The 26,968-nt window shown below is 44.3% G+C and overlaps 1 long non-coding RNA gene across 1 annotated transcript in view; it reads left to right on the top strand.

The window, feature by feature from the left end:
* The first annotated feature begins 277 nt into the window (after window positions 1-277).
* Window positions 278-26,968, top strand: part of LOC115080631 — a 113,580-nt gene continuing 86,889 nt past the window's right edge. Inside the window, exons 1-4 of the long non-coding RNA XR_003853612.1 lie at window positions 278-400; window positions 618-697; window positions 2,448-2,470; window positions 5,050-5,141. This is a non-coding gene — a long non-coding RNA (uncharacterized LOC115080631). The remainder of the gene's footprint in view (window positions 401-617; window positions 698-2,447; window positions 2,471-5,049; window positions 5,142-26,968) is intronic.

Genomic DNA, 26,968 nt, shown 5'->3' with positions numbered 1-26,968 from the left:
CACTGGAGCGCACTGTACTGTATAGGCCTGTTGGCTAGCTGCCAAGCCTGAATATCAGCAAGGAAGTCACAGTGAAATCCTGAACTGGATTCTTGCTTAGACTGGAGTCACAGGAAAGGGACCACCTAAACACGCCAAACCAGCCTTGCACAAGTAATGGGGACTAGACTCACCCCAACACTCAATCTCATCTAAATATTTATTTTTAATATATTTTTTTCCAGAGGCTACATGGGTTTGCTTACCAGGATTCATTTTTCTCTCCAGGAACCTCTCTCATATAGCCAAACAGCAGAAGCTATCCCAGCATTCCTTGTTGCTGTCCCTGCTGTGCTCTGATGTGCCTCTATCACTCCCAGGGAGAGGGACTGTGGTAGCTTGTCACTGCTGCAGGAACTTGGTAAGTGCCCTCTGCAGTTGTTCCTTTCCCCTCTTACCTTTATTTTACTCTATCTTAGCTTTGTTTCACTTTGATTTCTTTTATTTTAATTTGTGCCTGCCCCTGTGGTGCTGATATAATCTGGCTCCTTTAAGAGTCCAGGCTATGACATCATAATTGCTGGGCTGCTACAGTAACTAAATCAGCAGCAGCTTTGTTTGCTTTTTGCTTTACACAGCTGATACCGGGGGAGAGACAATACCAAAATAAAAGGGCAACATGCTGCCTCTGCTAAGCCCTGCTCCTGCTGCAGCTCAGGTAACTTTTATTTAATAATACAACTTTTTTTAACCTGTTCACATAAGCATTACTCTCCTAAAATTGCTACTCAAAAGGTGAATTGGTCTGATCTTTCTCTGATTTCTTGCACAACTGAGTTTAATTCTGACAGAGAGCCTAAATATTTGAATCAATGTAGTGTACTTAGACATAGACATGACACATTTGCTGTGAACTGCTACCCTCACCTCAGCCTCCAAACAATACCATGGATGCTTCCGAGCCACTGTCCTTGTTGACTTTTTAGGAGTGCATGCAATTATCTAGGCCCCGTGGTGAGAACCTCTGTTCTAATGCTTTCTGATTTTGTCATGCAGCTGGAATGTTTAAACACTAGCCATGCTCCCTACCACTCCTTAGCAAAATGTCATCCTGTTTAGTGTGTGTTGCTTCTGGTGCTTCTTCCTGCTTGTTCTAGCTTGCCCTTGCCTTGTCCAGCTTTCTAGCCTTGCCTCATACAGCCTTCCAACCTTGCCTCATCCAGCTTTCCAACCTGCCGCACCCTTCCTTATCTTGTTCCTGCCCCTTCCTTATCTCTGTTGCCTTGCCTTGTCTCTCTGCACTGTTCTTATTCTTGTCCTTAGAGTCCTGTCTTGCCTTGCCTTCTATAGCTTGTCTTCTCTTCTCCCTCTGTGTCTTGTCTATTTTGGCCTGATTCTGTTTCTGACCTCAGCTTTGGACATTGACTAATCGCTTGCTTGCCACTTTGGTCTGACCCTAACCTTGAACTTTTACTATGTACTGCCCACTGCCAGCCCTGACTCTTGGCCTCTCTCTGGACTCAGTCTTAGATCACCCTCAGAATCACCTAAGTCTTGCTGGCTGCCAGAACCCAAGGGCTCAGCTCCAGCTTGGCCCACTGCATTATCTGGCTGTCAGGGTAGGCCTTATGGGGTTACTAACAAGGCAGTATCAACTACACTTTAGCACTATTGGCTCATGCTTCTTACAGTATACATTGGCACTGATCAATTTAAAACACTACTCCTGCTGCATCTAAAGGTGTTGGATATTGCTGACTTGGGCTTTACTGCCGAGACCTGGCACTCAGTTGTGCTAAAGGTGATTGATAGTTTGGCACCTTTAAAGCTGGTTCATCAGCACCATCTGAGATCTGCACCCTGGTTCACCTCTTCTCTGATATAGACAAAATGTAGAATTGCATTGATTAGAATGGTCAATGGTGTAAATGCTTCTACTTTGGTTGTCCTAGGCCAAGGGTGGGGGTGAAGATTGGGACTTACGATGTTCCCTTTATGGTGCAGCTATGAAACCCCTCTCACCTGCCGGGCTTTGTGTGACCAGATTTGACCCAAGGATAAAAATTAGAAAAACATCTTATGTAAGGGGGGATCAACAGCAATCTGCAATAAACAATTCTGGAAGTAGTAGTTTCACAATTTTTATTTTACTAAGAAAAACAAATACATTTTTTAAACAGTCTGGCAATAAACAATATAACAAATACGTGAACTCTTTCAACAAATATTTTTTCTGTAAACAATAAACCTAGAAGACTCTTTCTTTGCAAATTTATATTTGCTTAAATACAATCAGAAAATAAAATGCAAAATACATTAAAACACCATTCATGATTATATTATTTTTCTTGTAGAAACATTGTACCCTGCTTAAGCAAGAGTCAGATAAGTATTGTCTTGAAATTCCTCTTTGCTTTACTCTGTGACTTGTATTTTAGAAAATTATTTTTTTGTTTGTTTCTTTACAGCTTCTGAACATAGAGTCCCTCTGGTAAGTACTTTGCATGTGTTTTATTTTTTTTGTGCAGCTTTACAGTAAATGGTGCTAGCTTGGCTAGGCTAGGTCTAGCGTATATGTACTGAGTGGGGGGTGTGCACACTTATCTCTGGACCTGTTTTCTGATGCGGTAGTGTCTATAACAGTGGTGGTGCAGTTGAAGAGTCAGACGGCAGTAGCTGTTGGTTCTTCCTTCCATGATGAACTTCTCCCTGGCTATACAAAATAAATAAAGGAGGCTAACTCCCTGGCACTGACAGATGGAATAAAATGGGATCTTTTTCCTTTAACCACACAAGATGAGATTGTTGAAATTATGACCAAAATGAGCTAATTATGCCCTATAAATCCATGTGCAATGGCCCTATTACAGGCCATTCGGGGAGGATGTCAAGAAATCTATATCTACCATTACTAATCTTTGCCTATTTGAAGGCACCTTACCTGCCTTTCTAAAATAAGCTTCCATCTGCCCTCTCTTAAAGAAACCAACTGCTGATCCCTTCAATTTGGGAAACTACTGATCAACCTCATTTTTGCCAATTCATGCAAAAATAGAGTCTGTGGTATTGAGTCAGTTAACTGACTTTATTGGTGAAAATGCAGTCATTTAGCAATATTAATTTGGTTTTAGAAAGTTTTTCAGTACCAAAACACTGTTGCTCTCCAGTTGTGATACAATTATATGGGAATTTGACAGGGGATATTATGGCAGCTTTTGACACCCTAGACCACCAGATCCTTATTTCATATTTATAGGATATTGGGTTGCTGGGGACCATCTTAAGTTGAATTTCCTCATATTTAGCCAACCAAAAACAACAAGTAAAATTGGTGCATCTGAATCATCCTGGCACCCTATTACTTCTGGTGATCAGCATTATCCGTTACTTTATTCAAAATCTCCTCTTTGTAAAATTCTGGCAGGCCTTGGTTCAAATTCAGAATTTATGCTGTTTATATTCAGTTTTTCTTAATAATTTGATCTACCTGGTCTGAGACTTTTCAATTTGTGTCTGTCTGGCAACTTATTAAATGCTGGCTTCTTCATAATAGACTTGCAATTAATATTGCCAAAAAAAGAAAAATCACTATTTTAAGCAGACTTCCCATGTCTAATGCCTCTTTTGTTTTTTTAGCTCAATGGTTATACCCTTTCTATATCTTAGCAAGTGTGGAATCTTGGGTTTGTTTTTAAAAATAGCTTCTCCCTGCTCAGATTAAATCAGTAGTCAAGAATTCCTACTTCATGTTGCACATTTTGCAGATATTAAAACCCCTTGTAGATCCATATATATTGGCCACCCTCAATGCACTTAAAATTGTTCAAAATACTGGTACCAGGATGTGGGACCTTATCACCCCAGTGTTATTGTCACCCCATTGGTTACCAATTCAAAGGAGAGTCAAATACAAGCTGGCTACTTGAATCATAAGTTGTTAAATAATGACTCAGTTGCATAGATCTATTCAGTACTCTAGGTATGTAAGTCTTCATGCACCCTGAAATCTGCCAATTGAGATCTTCTGGAAATAACTTCTCCTAAGTTGGTGCATCTCGGTGCAAGTCCTTCATTGTGGAACTCATTATCTGAACAAATATGGGCTTTCAGTCTCCACTAAATATTTTAAGAAAGCATTAAAATCTTTCCTGTTCTAGCCGGCATATGAGTTGGACCACAATAGTATATGCAGCAATTGAATTCAACAAGCAGTATAAGGTAGTATCGAGTCAGCAAAATGTAAAGTTTGGTTTTGCTGAATGTGTTTTTATATTGTATATGTTTGTTTTATTATTTTGTATATTATTATGTTTCCCTACAAACGTTTTGGATATGTGCAGGGTATAAATCTTTTTAAATAAATAAAACGAAATAAATAAGTGTATTGTGGATATCTTGAAAATCAGACTGGACAAGTGAGTCCCAAAAATTGGATTGAAAACCACTGGCAAATACATGCTACAAGCAATCTGGTGCAGAGAGAAAGGGAGACTAAGAATTTGAGGGCTGCAAAGATAAAGGCAAATGCCTCAGAGCTATTCCTCTAAAATTTGCCAAATAGCTTGAGGCACCTACCCACATGAAAACTTTTTAAAGGGTAAGTGGGGGTTATTTGGATTCTTCATCATCAAACCATAGGGAAACCAGGAACCCTAATGGGATTTTAGCATTTCTGGACTGCTCAGTTCCAACTTTAATATATGAAATAATAACCTGACATCTGAGAGGGACCAACTGTTTTTAAAAAAATGTCAGACCTATGCCTAAAGAACTGAATCTATAGGTATTTTTAGATGTCTGTGATTGGAGCACCAAAGCTCTAACTCTGTTGTTTAGATGCTAAGAGGCAAAGCCACCTCAGATTCAGGAACTTGGCAGGAGAATAACATGATGCAGGCATAGAGCATGCAACTTGCTGCAGAGCTTCTGACTCTCACAATTATCAATTAATCCTGAGGCACTTAACTGTTTGTTTTTCTCCACTTAGAAAACTGACTATTTAGTCTTACTCTCTTTTTCCAATCTTTTAAGCAGTTTGCCTCCTATCCAATGACATTTTATTTTTCTCAGGAGTCTCTGCAAATCCAAGTGCACTATATCTACTACCTCACTTTTAATCACGTTTATTAACACATTCCAAAACATTGGAGCAGATTGGTGAGGTAAGATTTTTCTTTTGAAAATGTATGCTGGCTGTGTCCCAATAAAGCATGTATTTATGAATGTTCTGTGATTTTGTTCTTTAGAGTAGTTTCTATGTTTTTTCTTGCCATTGAAATCAGGATAACCGGTCCATAGTTTACTGGATCATTGTTTATTTATATCTATGCCACATTTTTACAACTGAAGAGTTCTAAGCGTGTTGTATTACAAACAGATCTATTTTACAGTTAGGTGCACTACAGTGCAAATAACAGAATGGTACAAACTCAAAGATTTGTGAGCATTTAAGAAGAGAAAGCAAAATAGCATTAATACAAAGCTCAACAAAGAACAGAAGCTAGGTTAAATCATGTGCAGCTAGAGGATAGTTGCTCCATTAGGCATAGGGCAGAAAGCCAGTTTAGGGAGAATACATTATGTTATAGAGCAGAGTATAGCACAAAAGGCTGGTTAATATCAGGTAAAAGTTAATTTGATGGGGCATCAGATTCAGGCACCAAACACTTACAAAAATATTATGTCTGTTTCAGTTGGTGGTGTTTTGTTTTGTTTTGTTTTGTTTTTTGGGGGGGAGGGATCACTTCTGTATATCCTGAGCATTAAAGAAATGAGCAGTACGGTTCATTATTCAAGGGGATTTGAGGTGTTACTGGTTCGTTCCAAAAGCTTCCTCAAAATCCAGGTTTAAACTATTTTTCTGAAAGATGATCCCAGGCAAGTCTAATGTGAATTGGCAGGGACTGATACTGCAAAAGCTCTCTTTCTGGGGTTAATGATGCACATTCTTCTGTGGCAAAGCGCTATTAGGTGGGCTTGGGTTGTTGAATGAAGGGCCCAGGTGGGCTCATATGCAATTAATAATTAAGTAGGTGGGCATCAGACCATTTAAGGTTTTATAGATATGTGCAGGAGTTGAATTTGGTACAGTAGAGTGTTGGGAACCAATATAAGGATTTTAAGATAGGTGTTATGTGTTCAGATTTATCTATATTCATGGTCATATGGACTGTTTCATTTTATATCCATTATAGGTGGTGGTTTAAGATGTTAGGGATTCCTGCATACAGTGCATTGCAGTAATCCAAGCGAGATCACAGTGGCTTGGATGGTCAATGCAAAGCCTGTGTTATCCAGGAGGAGATAGAAGTGGCAAAGCAAGCACTTGGAAAAAGGTTGCTCTTGACACTGCTTGAATCTGGGATTTGATGGTAAATTGGTAGTCTAGGATGACCCCTAGGCTCTGGACTTGGGAACCAAGGGTTAGGGTTGTTCGCTCCTGGATCACTTTGGGAAGGGTGGTTCATGTTTTAAGATCCATAGCATCTCTGTTTTTTCTTTAGATTTAGGCTTAGTTTATTTTGGTGTAACTAGTAGGCACTTTTTTCAAGGCATTTATTTATATTGGTGATGGCCATGACATCATTTATGCTGAATCAAGCCAGCAGCTGTATGTCATTGGCATAGAAGTATGAAATGATATAGTAGTCTTTTATAAGTTTGCCCAGGGGGGCCACAGATGTTGAATACAATAAGTGATAGGATGCATCCTTGGGGTCCCCACAAGAGATTTGTTGTGGTTCCAAAAATGTCTTCCTAGTACAACAGTTTGGGTGCAGTCTTGTAGGAAAGAAGTACACTATGCTAGTGCAGGGCCATAATTCCTAAGATGTTTAACATGGAGATGAGGATTACTGTGGTCTAACATGTCAAAAGCTGTTGATAGGTCAAGGAGTATTAGTAGGGCTTGCTGATCATGGTCCAGGTAGATGTAGAGTTCATCCACAAATCTTACGAGTGTTGTTTCCATGCTGTGATAGGGTCAGAATCTAGACTGATAGGGTTCTAGAGCATTAGTGGTAAGCAGATGGCCAGAAAATTGTATTTGAACTATTTTCTTAAGAAAGGGAGGTTTAGAACTAGATGGTAGTTTTTCAGATCATTTGAATTGAGATTGAGTTTGTTTGATATAGGTCCAACTATTGCTCTTTTTAGGTAGTTTAAGAGGTGGGCCTCTCTGTAAGTGATATATTTGTGATGATTTGGATGTGTTATAGAAGGCCAGATTTGGCTTGCTTGATGAGCCACAATGGACATGGGTCTTCCAACAGGTAGTCTCTCTGGGAGTAGAGAGTAAGCATTTAATATTTAGTTATTTCCTCCAGTCTTATATTATGCTTCTCTAAATCTTTGTTCGAGGTGGAATACCATCTTCTTCTTGCAGCTGGATAAAGTTTGAGAGGAAGTGCAGTGATACTGATTGCTGTTCTTTTGTTGAGCTTTCCATCTGTGTAATGCCTAATTCTGATCGGATGCATTTAATCTTCTCAGTGAAGAATGTAGTCAGTTTGCTAGATTGGGTCATGATTGTGAAGGAGGGGGTAGTGGTGGTGTTGCATTCAAGAGCTTGTCAACAATTGTCTTTGTGAGTCAATCAGCACCCAAGAGATAATGCCACCTGGTTAGTCCAATCAAATAGTGAAGTAAATTATATACACCTTAGTACCTTCATTATATATACCTATATCATCCCCACAAGAAAAGACCTTTCCTTTTGGGCCACAACTGCTGATCCTTCATTAGAAATATGCAACAGAATACATAGCATCAACAGAATGAAGATCTGGAAGAATCATTCTTAAATGAAGAGGAGGTGCATAGATATCACTTATGTCATCATCTGTGCCTCAGCCACTGGGACAGTAGTCTCAGTTTACAGCAGAACAGCAGTTTAAGATATTGGTGAACCAGGAGAAATTTTGCACCATTATAATCATCAGAATGATGACCGTTGAGAAAGAAATGAGGCATATGAGACCAATCATAATGACATCAAGGGATCAGAGAGAGCATAACCTTGAAAATACAACATGCATTTTCTGTTGCCAACAGAGAACTTTTAAGATTAATGGATTCAGAGTAAGCAATATAGATAATCCTATGGCACACAGTAATTAGTTTTTGACTTATTCACAGAATACCTCCAAGCAAATTAGAAAAAATAACAGCATTGTGAGAATTTTGCATAATATTATTTGTGGTTTTCTTTTATCAGATAATTTATTTTTTTAACCTGTTTGTTGATAGTCTGATGTTATTATAATACATATATATTAATGTTTAACTGAAATCCAAACAATAACATTCCCTTCACCTCCAATGAGAGCTTAACCATAGTCTGGATGAACAGCAGTACAATCAGGAAATGTCCAAAACTCAAACACAGTAGGAATGAAGTGTAACCATTCCTGCTGATGGTCTAAAAGTTCTTTATTACATGTATGATCAGATAATATAATGCAGTGTTTCCCAAGCTGGCTCTGGATTGCTTCCTAGCCAGTCTGGTTTTCAGGATACTAACAGTAAATAAGCATTAGGTAGATTTGCATGCAATGGAGGTAGTGCAAAGAAAATCTACCTCATGCATAGTCATTGTAGACATCCTGAAACTAGACTGACTAGGGAGTACTCCAGGACTGGCAAGGGAGAAACTGGTGTAATGGGCCATAGATGAAAGCACTCAGTAGCTAGAGTGACCAAGTCTTCTCTGTGGCATCTAATCTTGATGTAGTCAAGATCCTGGAATAACTGCAGACCCTTCAGAGCTATGGTTCCAACTGATCTGTCTTCTGTTTACACTGTAAAATATTTACAAGACATTTCATAGAAATAATTGAGTGTGCACGATTCACAGAAAGCTGTGCTACACTTTTAGGTTCAGATTTCTCATGGTTCCTATAAGAAAAGTTCAAATTGTACTTCAATATCAGTTCTGGATCATAGCCTCATATGGAAGCTTAAGGATTAAATAGCATTTTGCTTCTCCCAGGCTTTGAGTCCCTCTCCTTTTAGGGCTTATCTTTTTTTTTTTTTGTATTCCCTTTGGCCTGAATTTTAAAAAGGTTACACGCGCCGGGCCTATTTTAAAAGGCTCGGTCACGTGCGTAAATCCCTGGGATGCTTGTATGTCCCAGGGCATTGGGGAGAGGGCAGGGTAGGGTGGTCGGGGGGTGGGACTAGAGGCCCTCTGCACAGCAGCCATTTGCCGCTGGGCCAGGGGATCGCATGTCGGCAGGGTGCCGGCGCGCGCTACTTGCGACCACCAATTTTATAACATGCGCGCACCTGCGGGTGCATGTTATAAAATTGTGTGTCCGTGTGTGTGTGTGCGTGCACAACTTTATAAAATCTACCCCTTATAGCTTTGTGATCATAGTTCTCAATTCAATAGAAAAATAATTCAATTCTAAATAACTACTCAGAGAAAAGGCCAGGATTTTAAAGCATATGCATCCTCCTCAGTTTTGCCAAGGAACCGATTTCTAATTCAATTTCTAATCAGTGCTGACGTAAGGGTATTAGTCACGTCAGCCTTCTGGACCCTCCCCCCTCACTGAGTTTTCGAAGGATAAACTCAGCAGTTATAGTAACATCCACCATTACCTCTCTCTGAACAATCCTTTAAAAACATAATTGCATTTACTTTAAAATACAAATAAGTTTCGGAAATCATGTCACAGTAATTGATGGATATGCCATCTGTGAATTTTGGCGGTAGACTGCAAAAAAAAAAAAAAAAAAACCCCAAAAAAAACATGCAATACATTCATTTATAAGTGAAGTTTTCTATATTGCATTGGCTCAAATCAATCACTGCTGGGCTAAATGTTGGGAATTATTAGAAAGGGAATGGTGAATAAAATGGAAAATGTCATAATGCTTCTGTATCGCTCCATGGTGAGACTGCACCTTGAATACTGTGTACAATTCTGGTCGCTGCATCTCAAAAAAGATATAATTACGATGGAGAAGGTACAGAGAAGGGCGACCAAGATAATATAGGAGATGGAACAGCTCCCCTATGAGGAAAGGCTGAAGAGGTTAGGACTTTTCAGCTTGCAGAAGAGATGGCTGAGGGGGGATATGATAGAGGTCTAGAATGATATGAGAGGTCTAGAATGGGTAGATATGAATCGGTTATTTACTAGGGATGTGAATCGGGCTTCGGACGATTGAAAATATCGTACGATATTTTCAAAATCATCAGAAATTGGGGGCTCCCCCAAAACGATAGGAAAACCCCACAAAATTGTTCATGGGGGTTCTCTTATCGTTTTGGGGGAGGGTGGGAAAAACGGCACAGAAAAATAACCCCTAAACTCACTCTGACCCTTTAAAACTAATCCCTTAGCTTCCCCCACTCTCCCGACCCCCCCAAAAACTTTTTATAGGTACCTGGTGGTCCAATGGGGGTCCCGGGAGCGATCTCCTGCTCCCGGGCCGTCGGCTGCCATGAATCAAAATGGCACCGATGGCCCTTTGCCCTTACCATGTGACAGGGTATCCGTGCCATTGGCCGGACCCTGTCACATGGTAGGAGCACTGGATGGCCCGCGCCTCTGTGACAGGGTGAGGGCAAAGGCGATCGATGCCATTTTGAATACTGGCAGCCGACGGTCCGATTGCAGGAGGTTGCTCCTGGACCACCTCTAGACTTTTGGCAAGTCTTGTGGGGGTCAGGAGGGTCCCCCAAGACTTGTCAAATGTCCCTGGTGATCCAGCAGGGGTCCAGGAGCGACCTCCTGCACTCGGACCGTCGGCTGCCAGTAATCAAAATGGCGCCGATAGCCTTTGCCCATACTATGTCACAGGGCCTACCGGTGCCATTGGTCAGCCCCTGTCACATGGTAGGAGCACAAGATGGCGCCGATGGCCATGTGACAGGGGCTCACCAATGGCACCGTGTGACATAGTAGATCAAAGGCTATCGGCGCCATTTTGAAACCGGCTCCGAGGCTGTGAGTGCAGGAGATGGCTCCCGGACCCCCCGCTGGACCACCAGGGAGTTGGTAAGTCTTGGGGGGGGGGGGTCAGGAGGGTGGGGGTTTCTTTAGTCGGCTGAATAATTCGGCGAAGATTCGTGTATTCGTGGGGAATCACGATATGTTTTGCTTCCCCACGAATACAATGAATATGGCCACATCCGTTGCGGATTGCCAATACGTTGGGACCGAATGCACACCCCTAACTGCTATTACTAGCAACAGTAACATGGAATAGACTTATATTTTGGGTACTTGCCAAGTTCTTATGGCCTGGAATGGCCACTGTTGGAAACAGGATGCTAGGCTTGATGGACCCTTGGTCTGGCCCAGTATGGCATGTTCTTATGTTCTTAATATCAAGTACTCGTCCACCGCCTCCCAGCAAGACTGTCAACACCAGCCACCCTGCTAGCAGTTCAAAGCCTTGAACAGAGTTCTGACCGCCACTACCACCCAGCAAGGAGCCTGTACAAGACAACTACACCCAGTTGTCTGCCAATACAAATTGTAACAGGAATGAAGCTTATATATATACATATATTCTGTGGTGGCTTGGGCCATCCGCCATAGACACAGATATGGAATATTCTGTGACCCCCAAAGATGTGGCCCCATCTAATATGGGGCCCCATCTAATATGTGGCCCCATCTAAGATGTGGCCCCATCTAAGATGTGGCCCTCTCTTTCCAACTGATTAAGCATCCAAGTTCACCCTCCTTGTTGAATATAACTTTACCGCCTATGTTCATATGTTTATTTCTTTCTCAGTTTTACCCTGTTCGATGTAAACCGATCTGATATGGTTATTACCATGAAGGTCGGTATAGAAAAGTGTTAAATAAAATAAATAAATAAATAAATAAATAAGAAGAAAACAATTCCTCCAAGGCCTCCTGAATTGAGTTAAGGAAGAGATCCATACCTATGAAAGAAAGATGGCCCCCGTCCTGACCAAAGAAACCCCGTTCTCCTCCCGAAGACCATTTGCATTTAATGTGCCGACTTCCCAAAAGTACCAGCCAAGAGCCAATTTGCTGGTTAGCTTTCTTCCTGCTCCTACACCAAATTAAGTTACCCAATTCAGCAGGCCTTGCTATAATATCTGACCAACATAAGATGTCTGAGGGAAACCAAATAGATGCCAGCATAAGGTCTTTCTGGACCAGGCTAATAAATTGACGACTTGATATTGTTCCCCAATCATTGCCACCAAGATGAATCATCAATGCCTAAGGTTGGCCAAACCATTCCAGCCCCCGCTGCAGGCAAGGGATCAGCTTGTCCCACAGATTGCCCCTACATCCCAACCATCAAATCTGTACCCCCCCACCCCAATGCTGAAAGTCCAAATGAGGCCTATACGTGTGGCCACATGCATGCTTATGTGCCAAGAAAGTGTATGAGTGTCCAACAATCCAGGCAAATTTCATATCAAGTTCTGAACCTGTAAAGAAAAAACAATTAGACACTGCACATACTTAATTTGGACCAGGACGGGCATATCCCTCGTAAGCGTCTGACCTCCATCTGCCAATCCTCCGAATCACCCCCCCAGGTAAACTGGCAGAAGCCGTGGAAGTTACCGCTCCAATCCGAAATGCGTGCGTTCCAAAACGGCGAACATACAGTCCAAGAGTCGCTAATGTAGAACGAAGAACCGTTTTGAACTGGTACTTCATTAATGGTCGCAAGTCTGCATGAACTAGAAACTGTGCTGACCCAACCGCCCAAATCCGGGTGAACTGCAATACGTTAACTACAGGACAAGACCGCAACCCTGGAACAACCTGTAGAACCACCGAAAACCCCTTGCCCCCTTAGTCGGTCTTCGACTTAGGTACAAACAAAAAGTATTTGAAACAACAACATGCTTTATGAATAAACCTAGATAGTCTGCACTTGTGGCGGACCTAGCCACCAGTTCTGACCCAGTATGGCATGTTCTTAGAGCAGGCCACACTGACAGTACAGGAACAGAGGATGATTGAATCCTCTGCTGCAGTTCCTCAGGCTCAATCTTTGACACCCCTATTTCACTGCCAGCAGCATCATCCACCCCAATGGATGCAGACAGAGGCAAGGTATCACAAAAGAAATCTGTAATATGGAGCCAATTTCAAATGAGGGAGGACCCACGCTTTGGGCGTTGTAACTATTGCGCAAAGGACATCAGCTGAGGAAAGCAACTGGGCTACTTAAACAATTTTGGAAGGGAGCATCACCTGATGAAGCAGCATCCCCTTTAATATATACTTGGGGATGGTAGAAGTAGTAGACAGGAGGCCCCTTCTGCAAGACAGATGACACTAGTCTTTGAAAAGGGGACAAGTGTTCCTCAAGTTCCTTCTAAGACTTCAGCTTCTTCTACCAGTCAGGTGGCAGGCTGGCAGCAGCAGACCTGAACTATAGCTAAGAAGCGACAGTCCACAAAGGAGGAAATGGGGTATTGTTCAGTGACACTGTCACAGGGAAAGAGGCAGGCAGCATCCAAAGTGGTGACAAGGACTATTGGTGACTTGATCATTTTAGATGATCAGCACCTGCAGGTCATTCAGAACGTGGGTCTCAGGCATTTGCTGCAACTTCTAGCACCAAACTAGGTGCCTTCCAGGAACACTTTCAGCAGAAAGGTCATCCCCAATTTGTACAAACATTGTTGTAACGATGTGTAGGTGCTGCTGGTGATGGCATAGGAGAGCAGGGTCCATTTCACAAGTGACATATGGACATCAACAAATGCCTCATACTCCTTCCTCTCTCTGATGGCATTCTGATTGGACCTGGCTGAGGTAGGAGAAGTCAGCAGCTCCATAGGGGCCAGAGCAACAGGATGCAGATGGGCCATGCTGCTCACTTACCTGGTGGATGGTGGATGGTTCCCATACTTCTGCCAATACTTTAGCAGCAATTTGAGAAAAGCTGGAGGCTTGGCAGCTGGATCAGAGATCTAGAAGTCTCAACATAGGATTCTTTATCACCAACAATGTTCTAATATGGTCAAGGCAGTATCCGATGGTGACTATCAGAGTATATGATGCTTCAATCACACCCTGCACCTAGCAGTGAAGGAGGCCCTGGGGCTGGGGTCCAGGGAGCCAGAGCATGCATACCTGCACAGCTTACTAGAGAAGTGTAGAAAAATAGCTGGACACTTCCACCAAGCGTGAAGGCGGGTAACCTTCTCAGTGAAAAGCAGGAGGAATTAGAAATGCCTCACAAACATCTCATCATAGATATGGGAATCCACTGGAATTCAACCTACATGATGCTACAGAGGCTAGTGGAGCGGCAGACACCCCTGCATGGAGATAGGCATGCAGGCTCCCCTAGGGCATCATGACTGGTCAGTCATGAGACAGCTTGTGAAAATCCTGAAGCCCTTTAAAGATGCCACAGAGGAGCTGAGTGCTACAAGTGCTACCTTGGAGATGTCATTCCGATAGTAAACAATTTATGTTAGAAAATTTGGAGGGTTTTCAACAGGAAGAAGAAATGAGATGTGAGATGCTGCGTTGTTGGTGTCCTTGGAAAAGCAGGTGACAGACTAGGACCTCGGACCAGAAATCCCACATATATGCTTGCTACATTAAGTGATCCACATGTGAAAGGGAGACTTCCATTGGAGATTAACAATCTGACACATAGGAAGAGCATGCTGATGGGGGAGGTCTATCAGCTACAATGCCACAGGTTGAGGCAGAGGAGGGATGTAGCACAGAAGGAAACACCCTTATTGGCCAGGTCAGACAGCAGTGCAAGTCAGAGTAGCACCCCATCATCGCCATCTAGCATATTCTCCATGGGAAAATGGAAACAATACTCACTTCTATCCCAGGCGATCGCTAAAGCAGCTGGGAAGAAAGATTCATGACCAATACCACCAAAGGCGATAGCAGCTCAAATCTCAGTGATACACTAACTCACTGAGACTATTAAGGACAGGGAAACAGATGTGCTGGCATATTGGTGTCACAAGTCTAACATCTGGCCAGACCTAGAGAAAGTGGCTCAATGCTATCTCTCTTGTCCACCAATAAATGTCCCCAGTAAAAGAGTGTTTTCCATGACATAGAAACATAGAAACATAGAAATGACGGCAGAAGAAGACCAAACGGCCCATCCAGTCTGCCCAGCAAGCTTCGCACTTTTTTTTTCTCATACTTATCTGTTACTCTTGGCTCTTAGTAACCCTTTGGTTCTATTTGCCTTCCACCCCCACCATTAATGCAAATAGCAGTGTTGGAGCTGCATCTAAGTGAAATATCTAGCTTAATTAGTTAGGGGTAGTAACCGCCGCAATAAGCAAACTACACCCATGCTTATTTGTTTACCCAGACTATGTGATTCAGTCCTTGTTGGTTGTTGTCCACTTTTCTTCATTCCCCCTGCCGTTGAAGCAGAGAGCTATGCTGGATATGCATGAAGTATCAGACTTTCTCCCCTGCTGTTGAAGCAGAGAGCTATGCTGGATATGCATGAAGTATCAGACTTTCTCCCCTGCCGTTGAAGCAGAGATCTATGCAGGATATGCACAAAGTATCAGACTTTCTCCCCTGCCATTGAAGCAGAGAGCTATGCTGGTTATGCATTGAAAGTGAAGTATCAGACTTATTTGGTTTGGGGTAGTAACCGCCATAACAAGCAAGCTACTCCCCGCTTTTTGTGAATGCAAATCTTTTTCCATATTTCCTCTTGCCATTGAAGCTTAGAGCAATGTTGGAGTCGCATTAACCGTGTCAATGTTTATTGAATAAGGGTATTATCTCCAGGTAGTAGCTGTCATTCCCGTGAACCACCCACTCTTCATTCACGTCCTCTAGACTTTATGGATCCACAGTGTTTATCCCACGCCCCTTTGAAGTCCTTCACAGTTCTGGTATTCACCACGTCCTCCGGAAGGGCATTCCAGGCATCCACCACCCTCTCCATGAAGAAATACTTCCTGACATTAGTTCTGAGTCTTCCTCCCTGGAGCTTCAAATCGTGACCCCTGGTTCTACTGATTTTTTTCAGACGGAAAAGGTTTGTCATTGTCTTTGGATCATTAAAACCTTTCAAGTATCTGAAAGTCTGTATCATATCACCTCTGCTCCTCCTTTCTTCCAGGGTGTACATATTTAGATTCTTCAATCTCTCCTCATAAGTCATTCGATGAAGACCTTCCACCTTTTTGGTCGCCCTTCTCTGGACCGCCTCCATCTTGTCTCTGTCTCTTTGGAGATACGGTCTCCAGAACTGAACACAGAACTCCAGGTGAGGCCTTACCAAGGACCTGTACAAGGGGATAATCACTTCCTTTTTCTTACTCGATATTCCTCTCTCTATGCAGCCCAGCATTCTTCTGGCTTTAGCTATCGCTTTGTCACATTGTTTTGCTGACTTCAGATCATTAGACACTATCACCCCAAGGTTTCTCTCTTGGCCTGTGCACATCAGCCCTTCTCCCCCATCGAATACAGTTCTTCCGGATTTCCCCACCCTATATGCATGACTCTGCACTTCTTGGCATTGAATCTCAGCTGCCATATCTTCGACCACTCTTCCAGCTTCTTTAAATCTCGTCTCATTCTCTCCACTCCTTCTGGAGTGGAGTGGAGTGGAGTGGAGTGGAGTTATGTCGCTCACATAGATATTGAACAGGACCAGTCCCAACACCGATCCTTGTGGCTCTCAGCTTAACACCGCTCTTTCTTCAGAGTAAGTTCCATTTATCATCACACATTGTCTTCTGTTCATCAACCAGTTTGCAATCCAGGCCACCACCTTGGCACTCAATCCTAAGCTTCTCATTTTATTCACCAGCCTCCTGTGCGGGACCATATCAAAAGCCTTGCTGAAATCCAAGTAGATGACGTCGAGCGCTCTTCTTTGATCCAACTCCCTAGTCACCCAGTCTAAAGTCAATCAGATTTGTCTGGCAGGATCTTCCCCTGGTGAATCCCTGCTGCCTCTGGTCCAGCAATTCTCCCGACTGTAGATAGTTCACTATTCTCTCTTTCAGCAGTGTCTCCATCACTTTTCCCAGCACTAAGGTGAGGCTAACCGGCCTATAGTTAACAGCCTCTTCTTTGCTCCCACTCTTATGAAGCGGGACCACCACCGCTCTTCTCCAATCACTCGGCACCACTCCTGTTTCTAGGGATCTATTGAACCGGTCACACAGCGGTCCCACCAGCACGTCTCTGAGCTCCCTCAGTATCCTGGGATGAACCTCATCGGGCCCCATGGCTTTTCCACTTTCAGTTTCCCCAGCTCTTCCCACACATCCTCCACTGTAAATTGAGTTACATCTACTCCAATCCCCTCCAGTTTCTTGCTAACTAACGACGGTCCTTCTCCTGGGTCCTCTTTAGTGTACACCGAACTGAAGTATTTGTTTAATATTTCTGCCATTTATTCGTCTCTCTCTACAAATTGATCCTTTTCACCTTTCAATTTCACTATACCAATTTGAACTTTTCTCCTTTCTCTGATGTATCTGAAAAATGTTTTGTCACATCTCTTTATCTCTTTGGCAATCCTTTCTTCGGCTTGACTTTTTGCCGTCTTGATTACTTTCTTCGTCTCTCTCAGTTGTACCATATATTATTTTTTGTGCTCTTCCCTTTGGGATCCTTTATATTTCTTGAATGCTGTTCTTTTAGCTTTTATTTTGTCAGCCACCTCCTTTGAGAACCAGATTGGTTTCATTTCCCTTTTGCTTTTCTTCACTTTTCTGACATATAGATCAGTTGCCTTGATGATTGCTCCTTTTAGATTGGTCCACTGTTGATCCACATCTTTCTCGTTCTCCCAGCCTTTTAGTTCTTCCTCCAGGTACTTCCCCATTTCATCAAAGTCCGTGTTTTTGAACTGCAAAACTCGGGTATTCGTGTTCTTCTACGTATCCTGTGTGTGATATGAAACCATACCGTTTGATCACTGGTAGAGATGTGAATCGTGTCCTCAATCGTCTTAACGATCAATTTCGGCTGGGAGGGGGAGGGAATCGTATCGTCGCCGTTTGGGTGTTTGATGATTTCAATATATTATCCACTATGATGCCTAGATCTCTTTCCTGGGTGGTAACTCCTAAGATACAGCTTAACATTGTGTATCTACAGCAAGGGTTATTTTTCCCTATATGCAACATTTTGTTCTTGTCCACATTAAAATTCATCTGCCATTTGGAAGCCCAATCTTCCAGTCTTGCAAGGTAGTCCTGCAATTTATCACAATCTGTTTGAGATTTAAATACTCTACATAATTTTGTGTCATCTGTTGTACCCCTTTCCAGATCATTTATAAATATTTTAAAAAGCACAGGTCTAAGTACAGATCCCTGAGGCATTTCACTGTTTACCTTTTTCCACTGTGAAAACTGACCATTTAATCCTACTCTGTTTCCTGTCTTTTAACCAGTTTGCAAATCACTAAAGGACATCGCCTCCTATCCCGAATTTTCAGTTTTCTTAGAAGTCTCTCATGCGGGACTTTGTTGAACGCCTTCTGAAATTCCAAATTCACCACATCTCCTGGTTCACCTTTGTCCACATGTTTATATACCCCTTTAAAAAAATATAGGAGATTTGTGAGGGAAGACTTCCCTTGGGTAAATCCATGCTGGCCGTGTCCCATTAAACTACAACTATCTGACTGTTTGTGATTTTATTCTTTATAACAGTTTCTGTGATTTTTACCAGCACTGAAGTTGGGCTCACTGGTCAATAGGGGTGTGTATTTGTTTGCAACGTAGTGGCAATCCACAACATATATGTCATATTTGTTGTATTCGTGGGGGTCACGAAACATATGGCGAACCCCCACGAATACAATGTATCACTAATGAATAAACCCTCACCCTCCTGACCCCCCTAAGACTTGGCAAAAGTCCCTGGTGGTCCAGCGGGGGGCCTGGAGCGATCTTCTGCAATCGGGCTATCGGTTGCCAGTATTCAAAATGGTGCCGATAGTTCTAGTCTTCTTATCCTTTGCTTTCATCCTTATTGAATTGATGGAAATTGAATTTATGCCATACTGGAAATCTTTAATATTTCCCAATAGGGAAAATCTAATGCTATATGTGTAATTTGCTTCCCAATCATCTCAATGTAGTTCTTGACATATTTTTTAAAATATATATCAAAAATAGAGATTAGGGAGGTGGAGTCTCAAACTTTTTGTTTCAGGTTCACTCAGATTGTGTTTTTTATCTTTTGGATTATTTAATTTTTTTATTGTTTCAGTTCAGTTTGTTTGCCAAACTGAAAACAGACCATTAAACTAGAAAATAAATCCCTGTAACAACAACAACAATAAACAGAAAACAGAACTGGTAGAAAAAGAAAAAATGGTCCTTTGGTAACCATGACTGGATAATCCAAGCCAAAAAAAACCACCCGACTGATCTTGGCACTGAGACCTGCAACTGAGGCCTGTCCCACTGCAGAGGCCTACACTTTTTCTTAGCCCAGCATCTATTCCCAGTGCTGGGACCTCTCATAATTTCTTTGATTGCTAATACTTCTGGGCTGCTTTACCATGTCATGGAACCTTTGACTCTTTATGCTATACTTGCTGCTACTTTGCACTACTCTTGTCTTGGAATGCTCATTTCCTCTGCTTCTGATGTCTGCCTTCTAGTCCCACTATACTTGGTTAGAAAACCCTAATTTTAGTGCCATAGTATGATATATTTCTTCTCACTTTAACTGGAATGGAAAACAAATAACTGAATGATATGAGAGAACATATAGCGATTTATTTTCAGCCACTGGCTAGCTGGGCAAGTCATCCAGATAAACTTAGATGCACTTTTAACTGGATAATAAGTTGTCTGGCTTTGTCCTGAGTATTCAGACCCATGTGATTTTTTAATCCTGACATTTGCCCTGCAAATTGTAAAACTTAGCTGGAGAAATGTGCTGAATATGGACCTGATAAATGTTTTGGTCTCAAATGTAACACAACTAATCCCTGAACCAAACTAAACTGATTTTTTTTTTTTACCATGCACTTCCTTGTATTATTATTAAATAAATTTTAATTATAATGTATGTAGTTATTAATATCCATTATAGATAGATATATACACCTATGCATATATTTCTTCATTTATTCAGTTTATATTGTGTGATTTGTAGAAAGATATAACTGTTCACTCACTAAAATGAGTGGCAGAAGTCTAGAATGAGGTCTCAGTGTTTGGATTTTAGTCTTCTGTTAATGTCATGTATGTTCAGTGAGAGTTAAACAAATAAGAGAATAGGAATCTTTCCAAAGTACCAAGTATTTCTTTTGTTGACCTCTGCTATTTGTTGCATCCTAATCTGTACTCCATAACCAAGGGATTCCTTATTCTTGTCTATGTGTGATACTGTTATCTTACTGGTACTATGAACAAATATCTGCTTACATTCATCATGTTAATAGGCTTCATCTATGTGGTTCGTCAACACCTTCCTTATGAAAGACTTTTCCCTCATTTTCAGACATATTCAGGCCATCCCTCGATTCATTTCTCAGTATTAAATAGACTAGTGCTTATCTGAGAAGAGGCCCCAGTTTTTCTTCCCTCTTGTAATGGAGGTTCTAATTATAGATGCAACCGAGATTCAACACTAGAATGATAAATCTATGTTTCCAAGGCCCACAGCTATGAATGTTAAGCACATCATGCACTTAAAGTAAATCTACAACTGCTGGTAAAAGAGATATTTCTGGCAGGTCATGCAGTGTATAAGCAGAAAGGACACCTTTTCATTCTTCCCCTACTGTTAGTCCTAGTTTAAACATATTTGAGCTGTCAGGCCAGCTTATCATTAGTAAAATGGAATTGTGCGTCCTTGAATTAATAGAAAAGTTAATTTTAATATCTGCGGATAGCATGCTACCTATGTATGGTCAAGATACCTATTCATTAGTACATTGATTGTAGAAATTGTGGTGTGCATACCTTTTGCTTATAAAGACTGTGCCAACTGTTATTGAATTAGTTGGTTTATTTTAAAGTCAGCATGGGCCTAGTACAGGATCTGGCTGACACATGCTGATTTCTGGGTCTGGTCTGCCTCTCTGCCCCATCCTTGCTTTGTGTGTATGAATGTGAGGTAAGTGGGGAAGGAGTAATGATTTGAATGGGTGAGAGGCTAGGGATTAGGCCACCCTTGGTCCTCATGACCTTTTGAAACATGCAATGGGAATAGCCCGTGCTGATTGGTTCATGGGGTTCAGGGATCAAGGAAAAAGAGGGTGGTCCTAGGCTATTATAAAAGTCAGCCAGACCCCCATTCCCTTGCCTTTTCCTTGCTGTGTGTTGCTACTCATCGCTGGCTGCAATGTTCCCCTTGTAGGTCACTCTGGCTCCTCCTGCAGTTGGACTTCTGGACATAGTAGTGCACAGACTCCAGGTGTTGGGATGGAGGCTGGACCCACGATTCCCCCAGTTGCTGCTGCTTATGGCTGTGGTATAAGCCATGGTCAGGGTTGAGGCATTCCAGTGTCTTCCCACAGGAATCAGAATCAGTCTGTAAATGCAAACTCCTCCCCTGCCATCCAAGGAGTGACTAGATTGTGTAGGCATTCTTCCCACCCCAGCTTCAGAAGCTGTGTTTTCCAATGTGTGCACAGGGGTGGGGGCCTGGCCTCCTCAAGGGAGCATTAGCTGGGCCTGATTCAGGCTGGAACAGTTGCAGCTGGAGTTGAGGCCTGAGAATCAGAGGGAGATCTACCTCCTTCTGGGTGTGTGTGGTTGTTCCAATGGGAGTGTGTTCTACTGGGGAGGATGCAACAAGCTCCTATTCTCAGCCTTTCTTCCTTAAGGCTTCCGTGCTTTACCCTGGGCCTATTGTAAGTACTTTCACTAGGTTGCATGTGTGCACAGTGGGGGGTTCCTGGTTCATCTTGCTCTGCTCTGGGTTGTCCAGGTATTGGATGCCTGCCTTTCATGGGATCTGGATCAGGGGCTGCTCCTCGCTTTGAATCCTGCTTCTGAATGGTGAGGGTCTTATGCCAGTTGGGAGTATGGGATTTTTCCTGCTCCATTTCATTGGCCCAGGGTTGGGCATTGATTCCAGGTCAAATGAATTGGTGTCATCTTAGTCATCTCATGCTGGTTCCACTGTTGGGCCCTTTTAATCCATGAAGAGCTGAGTTATGTCTTCACAGGTTTCACTTGCCCCTGAAGTTGTGGCATCCTCTGTTGACCCACACATATTGATGGAAGAGTGGCAGAATAATTGAGATGGCATCACTCCAGTTTCATGACTGGTGTAGACAGTTGGTGGGATTGGTTATGACAGGAGATGGTGAGAGAAACCGGGGGGGGGGGGGGGGGGGGGGGTAATTCAGGTGTCCCTTCACTGGCTACATTGATTGAGGTGATGAATGCCTCAGTAGACGGGAGTCAAGAATCTCATGAGGGGGGCCAAGGTGACTAGAAATCATAACTAAAATGTATTTATTTACACTTTCTTACATTCCACATTCATTGCCAAAGAATTGTTTGAAGAAGCTCACAATAGTGCAAGACAATCATATACAGTAACAGTAACATTTTTAAAACAAACAGGATAAAACATGAAATTAAAACAGGATCATTTAAATGCAGTTTCATACAAGTAGGCTTTCAACTGTTTCTTAAAAAAGTTTAGAATCATTAATCAAATGCAAATTTAAAGGAATAGCATTCCATATGCTGGGGGCTATTTGAGAGAAAGCTCACTGAGAAGTTTGCTTTAAATGTGTTTCTTTACTCCCAGGAATGGAAAGCAAGTGGTGATCTGTGGCATGCAAGTTTCATTGGGGATAATATAACTGAATTAAAGCTATTTTTTTTTTTCAAAGGGATTTTTATTAAAAGTAACCATTCATTACAGAATAAGTTATACATGCCTAAAGCTTTTATATAAGTAGGACATTCTCCATAACTAATTCTATGAACTAATGTTAAAATTAAAAAATGAATCCGAAATTCAACTGGTAGCTAGGGAAGCTCATCAGAATTGACAAAATATGATTGGATATAGGGCAACCTGAGATCACTTGTGCTGCCGCATTCATTAAATTCTTCAATGTCCTGAAATAATATTTTGGGATACCAATATAGAGGGCATAGTAGTTGTTGAGCTGGAGGTGGACCCTTGGACTGGTGCAGGATTGGTACGGCCCTCTGGTCGGACCCAGAGAGTGCCTGCCACCAGGAGGCGGAGCACACGAGGAGACAGAGGCTAGCTGGTTTACGCAGATTGAGCCCTTGGGTACCTGGACTGCCTGGACTTAGGTGGGCCTCAGATGGTCTCCCAGAGAGGTAGCGGAGGGGTAATCCCACCACAAGCAAGGGTGCGTGGCTGACGCAGATAGGATAGACTAGACCCAAACTGGAAGCTCCAGAGACCTCAGGGAGGTCACAGTTCAGGAAGGTTCTCCAGGAGAGACAGGCAGTGCCTGCAGGTTTAGTCAGGTGGAAGCCACGAGTGGATTCCCAGCAGGTTTGTCTGGTAGTCACAGTAGGCCAGAAGAGAGTGTCCGAGTGAAGCACAAGGGTCAGCACCAGAGTATCAGTCCAGAAGTGGTCAGCTGAAGCAGGGGTCAATACCAAGGTCAGTCCGAGCATAGTCAAGGCAAGTGAGCATCAGTTCCAGGTGGCAGACAAGAGAATGGTTAGGCAGGCAGAGGTCAGTTACAGGCAGCAGGCAAGAGAGTGATCAGGCAGGCAGAGGTCTGTACCAGAGATCAGTCTGTAGGTGTACTACCTGGGAAGGATGCAGGAACACACGGAGACTCAGGAACACGGAGACTCAGGAACAGGGAGACGCTGGAACAAGGAGACACTGGAACACAGAGTTAGACAAAAGACACCACGGTGTCGACCCGATTGCCAAGGCGAGGTCCTGGGGGACAGGGCCTCGCTTTTATACGAAGTCTACTTGGCGTCATCAGACTGCGCCATGCAACTGGTTCCCGCCCTTGGCCCTTTAAAGGGCTGGGCGGTCCATGCGCGCACGAGTTGTCTGCATCACAGCCACGTGATCGCAGACACCTGCACTCAGGCAATACTGCGGGGTACACTGAGGAGCGGGGTCTGAGAGAGCAGTCCAAAGTATTGCAATGCTGGGCAGGTCAGGAGATAGGATAAACCAGAGGAAGGATCTCCAAGGCAGAGATGCACCGAGCAGGCCCGAGGAGCGGGGAAGCGTGGAATACAGGCTCTCTGGTGTTGTAACGTTGAGACTGCCCTGAGGAGCGGGGAAGCTTGGAGACAGGATCTCTGGAGTAGTAGCGCTGGGACCACCCTGAGGAGCAGGGAGGCGTAGAGACTGAATGTCCGGTGTGGTAATGCTGAGTCTACCCCGAGGAGCGAGGAAGCGTAGACACAGGAACCCCGGTGTGGTAACGCTGAGGCTACCCCGAGCAGCGGGGAAGTGTAGAGACAGGATCTCTAGAGTAGTAGCGCTGGGTCCACCCCGAGGAGCGGGGAGGCATAGAGACTGAATGTCTGGTGTGGTAACGCTGAGGCTACCCCGAGGAATGGGGAAACGTAAAGACAGGATCTCTGTCAGAGTCGTGCTGAGGCTACCCCAAGGAGCGGGGCAGCGCAGGACAAAGTCCCAGAAAGGAAGCACAGAGCAGGCCCCTGAGGAGCAGGTACCCAGATCCAGAGTCCAAGGTTGCAGAGCAGGGATCCAAGGCAGGAACCACAGGTCCAGAGAAAGGTACAAGCACCACAGGAACTCAGGGAACTCATTGCCAAGCTGGTTAGTGCAGGCCAAAGGAGGTGCTTAAATATCTCAGATTTGTGATGTCATCAGCCAGGGGTGCGGATTTCCTGCTATAGGGCATTTAAAGGGAGACAAGGTGGTGCACGTGCACGCGCGCATGCCTAGGGAGGGCCGGAGCCAGAGAGTAGGTCGGCGGCATCCCGAAAGCCAGGAGGAACGCAGCGGTAGCGGCAAGCCACAGCTGTGAGCTTACCCGGAGTGGAGAGCAGGGCAAGACATGACGAGAGTTGGGTCAGCCACGGTCGCCCGCGGCCGACGGTCATAACAGTGCCCCCTTCCTAAAGCCCCCCCCCCTGGATTGATGAGATGACCAATGGAGCTGGAACACGGACCCGCCGTGCCGCAATAAAAACAAAGTCCTTCCTTCACTCGCCACCAGTACTCTTGCATGGAATGTCTCCCGTGGCCCAATTCCATGGGCTCTTCGGGCGGTGTTCAGGAAGTTCCCAATCTAGCCTTGGGAGAAGGCAAGCGTCGAGGGCGCCTGGAAGGAGTTGCGGTTTTCGGTGTCATCTGGGCCTCTTGGCGGCGCTCTTAGTGGCGCCGATCTATACGCCCTGCCAGATCGATAAGGGCGTTCAAGGACCTAGGTGGTTCCTGGCCCGTGAGCTCATCCTTAATTCTAGGGCTAAGCTCCTGAAGGAAGATGGTTCATAGACAGTCAGGGCCCCAGCCGGGCTCTGAAGAAAGGGGCCGGAAATCTATGGTGAATTTGGCCAATGTCCTTGAACCTTGGCATAGTTGAAGCAGTTTGCGCCTGGCAGAAACCTCTTGTGTAGGATCACCGAAGCTCATCCCGTTCCCACAGGGGGGAAGCCCATTCTAGGGCCTTCCCTTCGAGGAGAGAGAGAATGAAGGTGGTCTTGGTAGCGTCGTTGGGAAAGAGGGCCGACTGCAGGCGGAAGTGCATGTTGCACTGGTTAATGAAACCCCTGCAGGCCCGGGGTTCCCTTGAGAAGCGTGACAGTGTAGGCAGGCAGATTACTGGATGGCCCCCGGAAACCATAGACGGGGACGGCAGAGTAGGGTTCATGGGCCCTAACGCCTCGAAGCGCTGGTTCAGGCCCTCCACTGCAGAGACAAGGGCGTCCAGGGTCTTTTGCTGGTCCATCAGATGCTGGGCCATTCCAGGAATGGCCTGGCGGGCATATGCCTCCACCAGATTCATGGACTTGGCAATCTGTTATGCTGAGACTTGTGAACCCTTGGACCGACGGGAGGATGGTATACCTTAGGAGATGGATCCGTAGGTTCTCCCGTCGGGTGGCGAGGCAGAACAGAAGATGGGACCGGCTGACCCTCGGCACTGGAGACTGAGGTGACCGTGGAGGCAGAGGAAGAGTCGTGACGTTGAGGAGAGGAACTGTGTCTTCGCCACTGGAAGCCCGCGGTCCCCCTGGGAGGAGCCCATAGGGACCCGGGCTGCTGGGACTTAGGTGGACCTTTGAGAGGTCAAGGAGTCATGAGGATGATGCAAGGGCTAACTGGAGCTTCACCCCTGGAAGCCCGCGGTCTTGCATAGGCTAGGTGGCATGCGCAAGCCCCGGGACGCGAGTATGTCCCGGGGCTTTGAAAAAGGGGCGGGTCCTGGGGCGGGTCCGGGGGTGTGGAGGCAGAAAAGTGGCAGGTCCAAGGTCCGGGAGCAGTCCAGGGGCATGGCAGGGGTTCGGGGGCAGTCCGGGGGTGGTCCCGATTCCTCCGGCTGGCGCAGGCAGGCGTAACTTCTGAAATAAAGGTAGGGGGGATCTAGATAGGGCTGGGCAGTGGGATAGATAGGGGAAGGGAGGAGAAGGTGGGGGGGAGCAGTAGAAAAGTTCTCTCCGAGGCCCCTCCGATTTTGGAGCGGCCTCAGAGGGAACGGAAGCAGCCTGTGTGGCTCGGCGCGCGCATGTTGCACAATTGTGCACCCCCTTTCACACGCCGACTCTGGATTTTATAACATGTGCGCAGTAGCGCGTGCATGTTATAAAATTGGGCTTAGATTTGTTTGCGCAGGGTTGCGTGCACAAATCTGCACCCGCGCGCAGGTTTTAAAATCTGCCTTTTTGGAGCAGATTTTAAAACATACGCGTAGGCGAACATTTGTGCACGCAACCCGACAAAGAAATGTACGCCAGATTTTATAACATGCGCACGCAGCCACACGCATGTTATAAAATCAGGGGTCGGCACGCGTAATTGGGTGCACAATAGTGCAAATTGCATGCACCGAGCCCTCGGGGAGCCCCGATGGCTTTCCCCAGTCC

The sequence above is a fragment of the Rhinatrema bivittatum genome, chromosome 1, assembly GCF_901001135.1.
Source record: "Rhinatrema bivittatum chromosome 1, aRhiBiv1.1, whole genome shotgun sequence".
NCBI classification, from domain to species: Eukaryota; Metazoa; Chordata; class Amphibia; order Gymnophiona; family Rhinatrematidae; genus Rhinatrema; species Rhinatrema bivittatum.
Note: the sequence above shows the minus strand (reverse complement) of the source record. Positions and strands in the feature narration are given on the sequence as shown.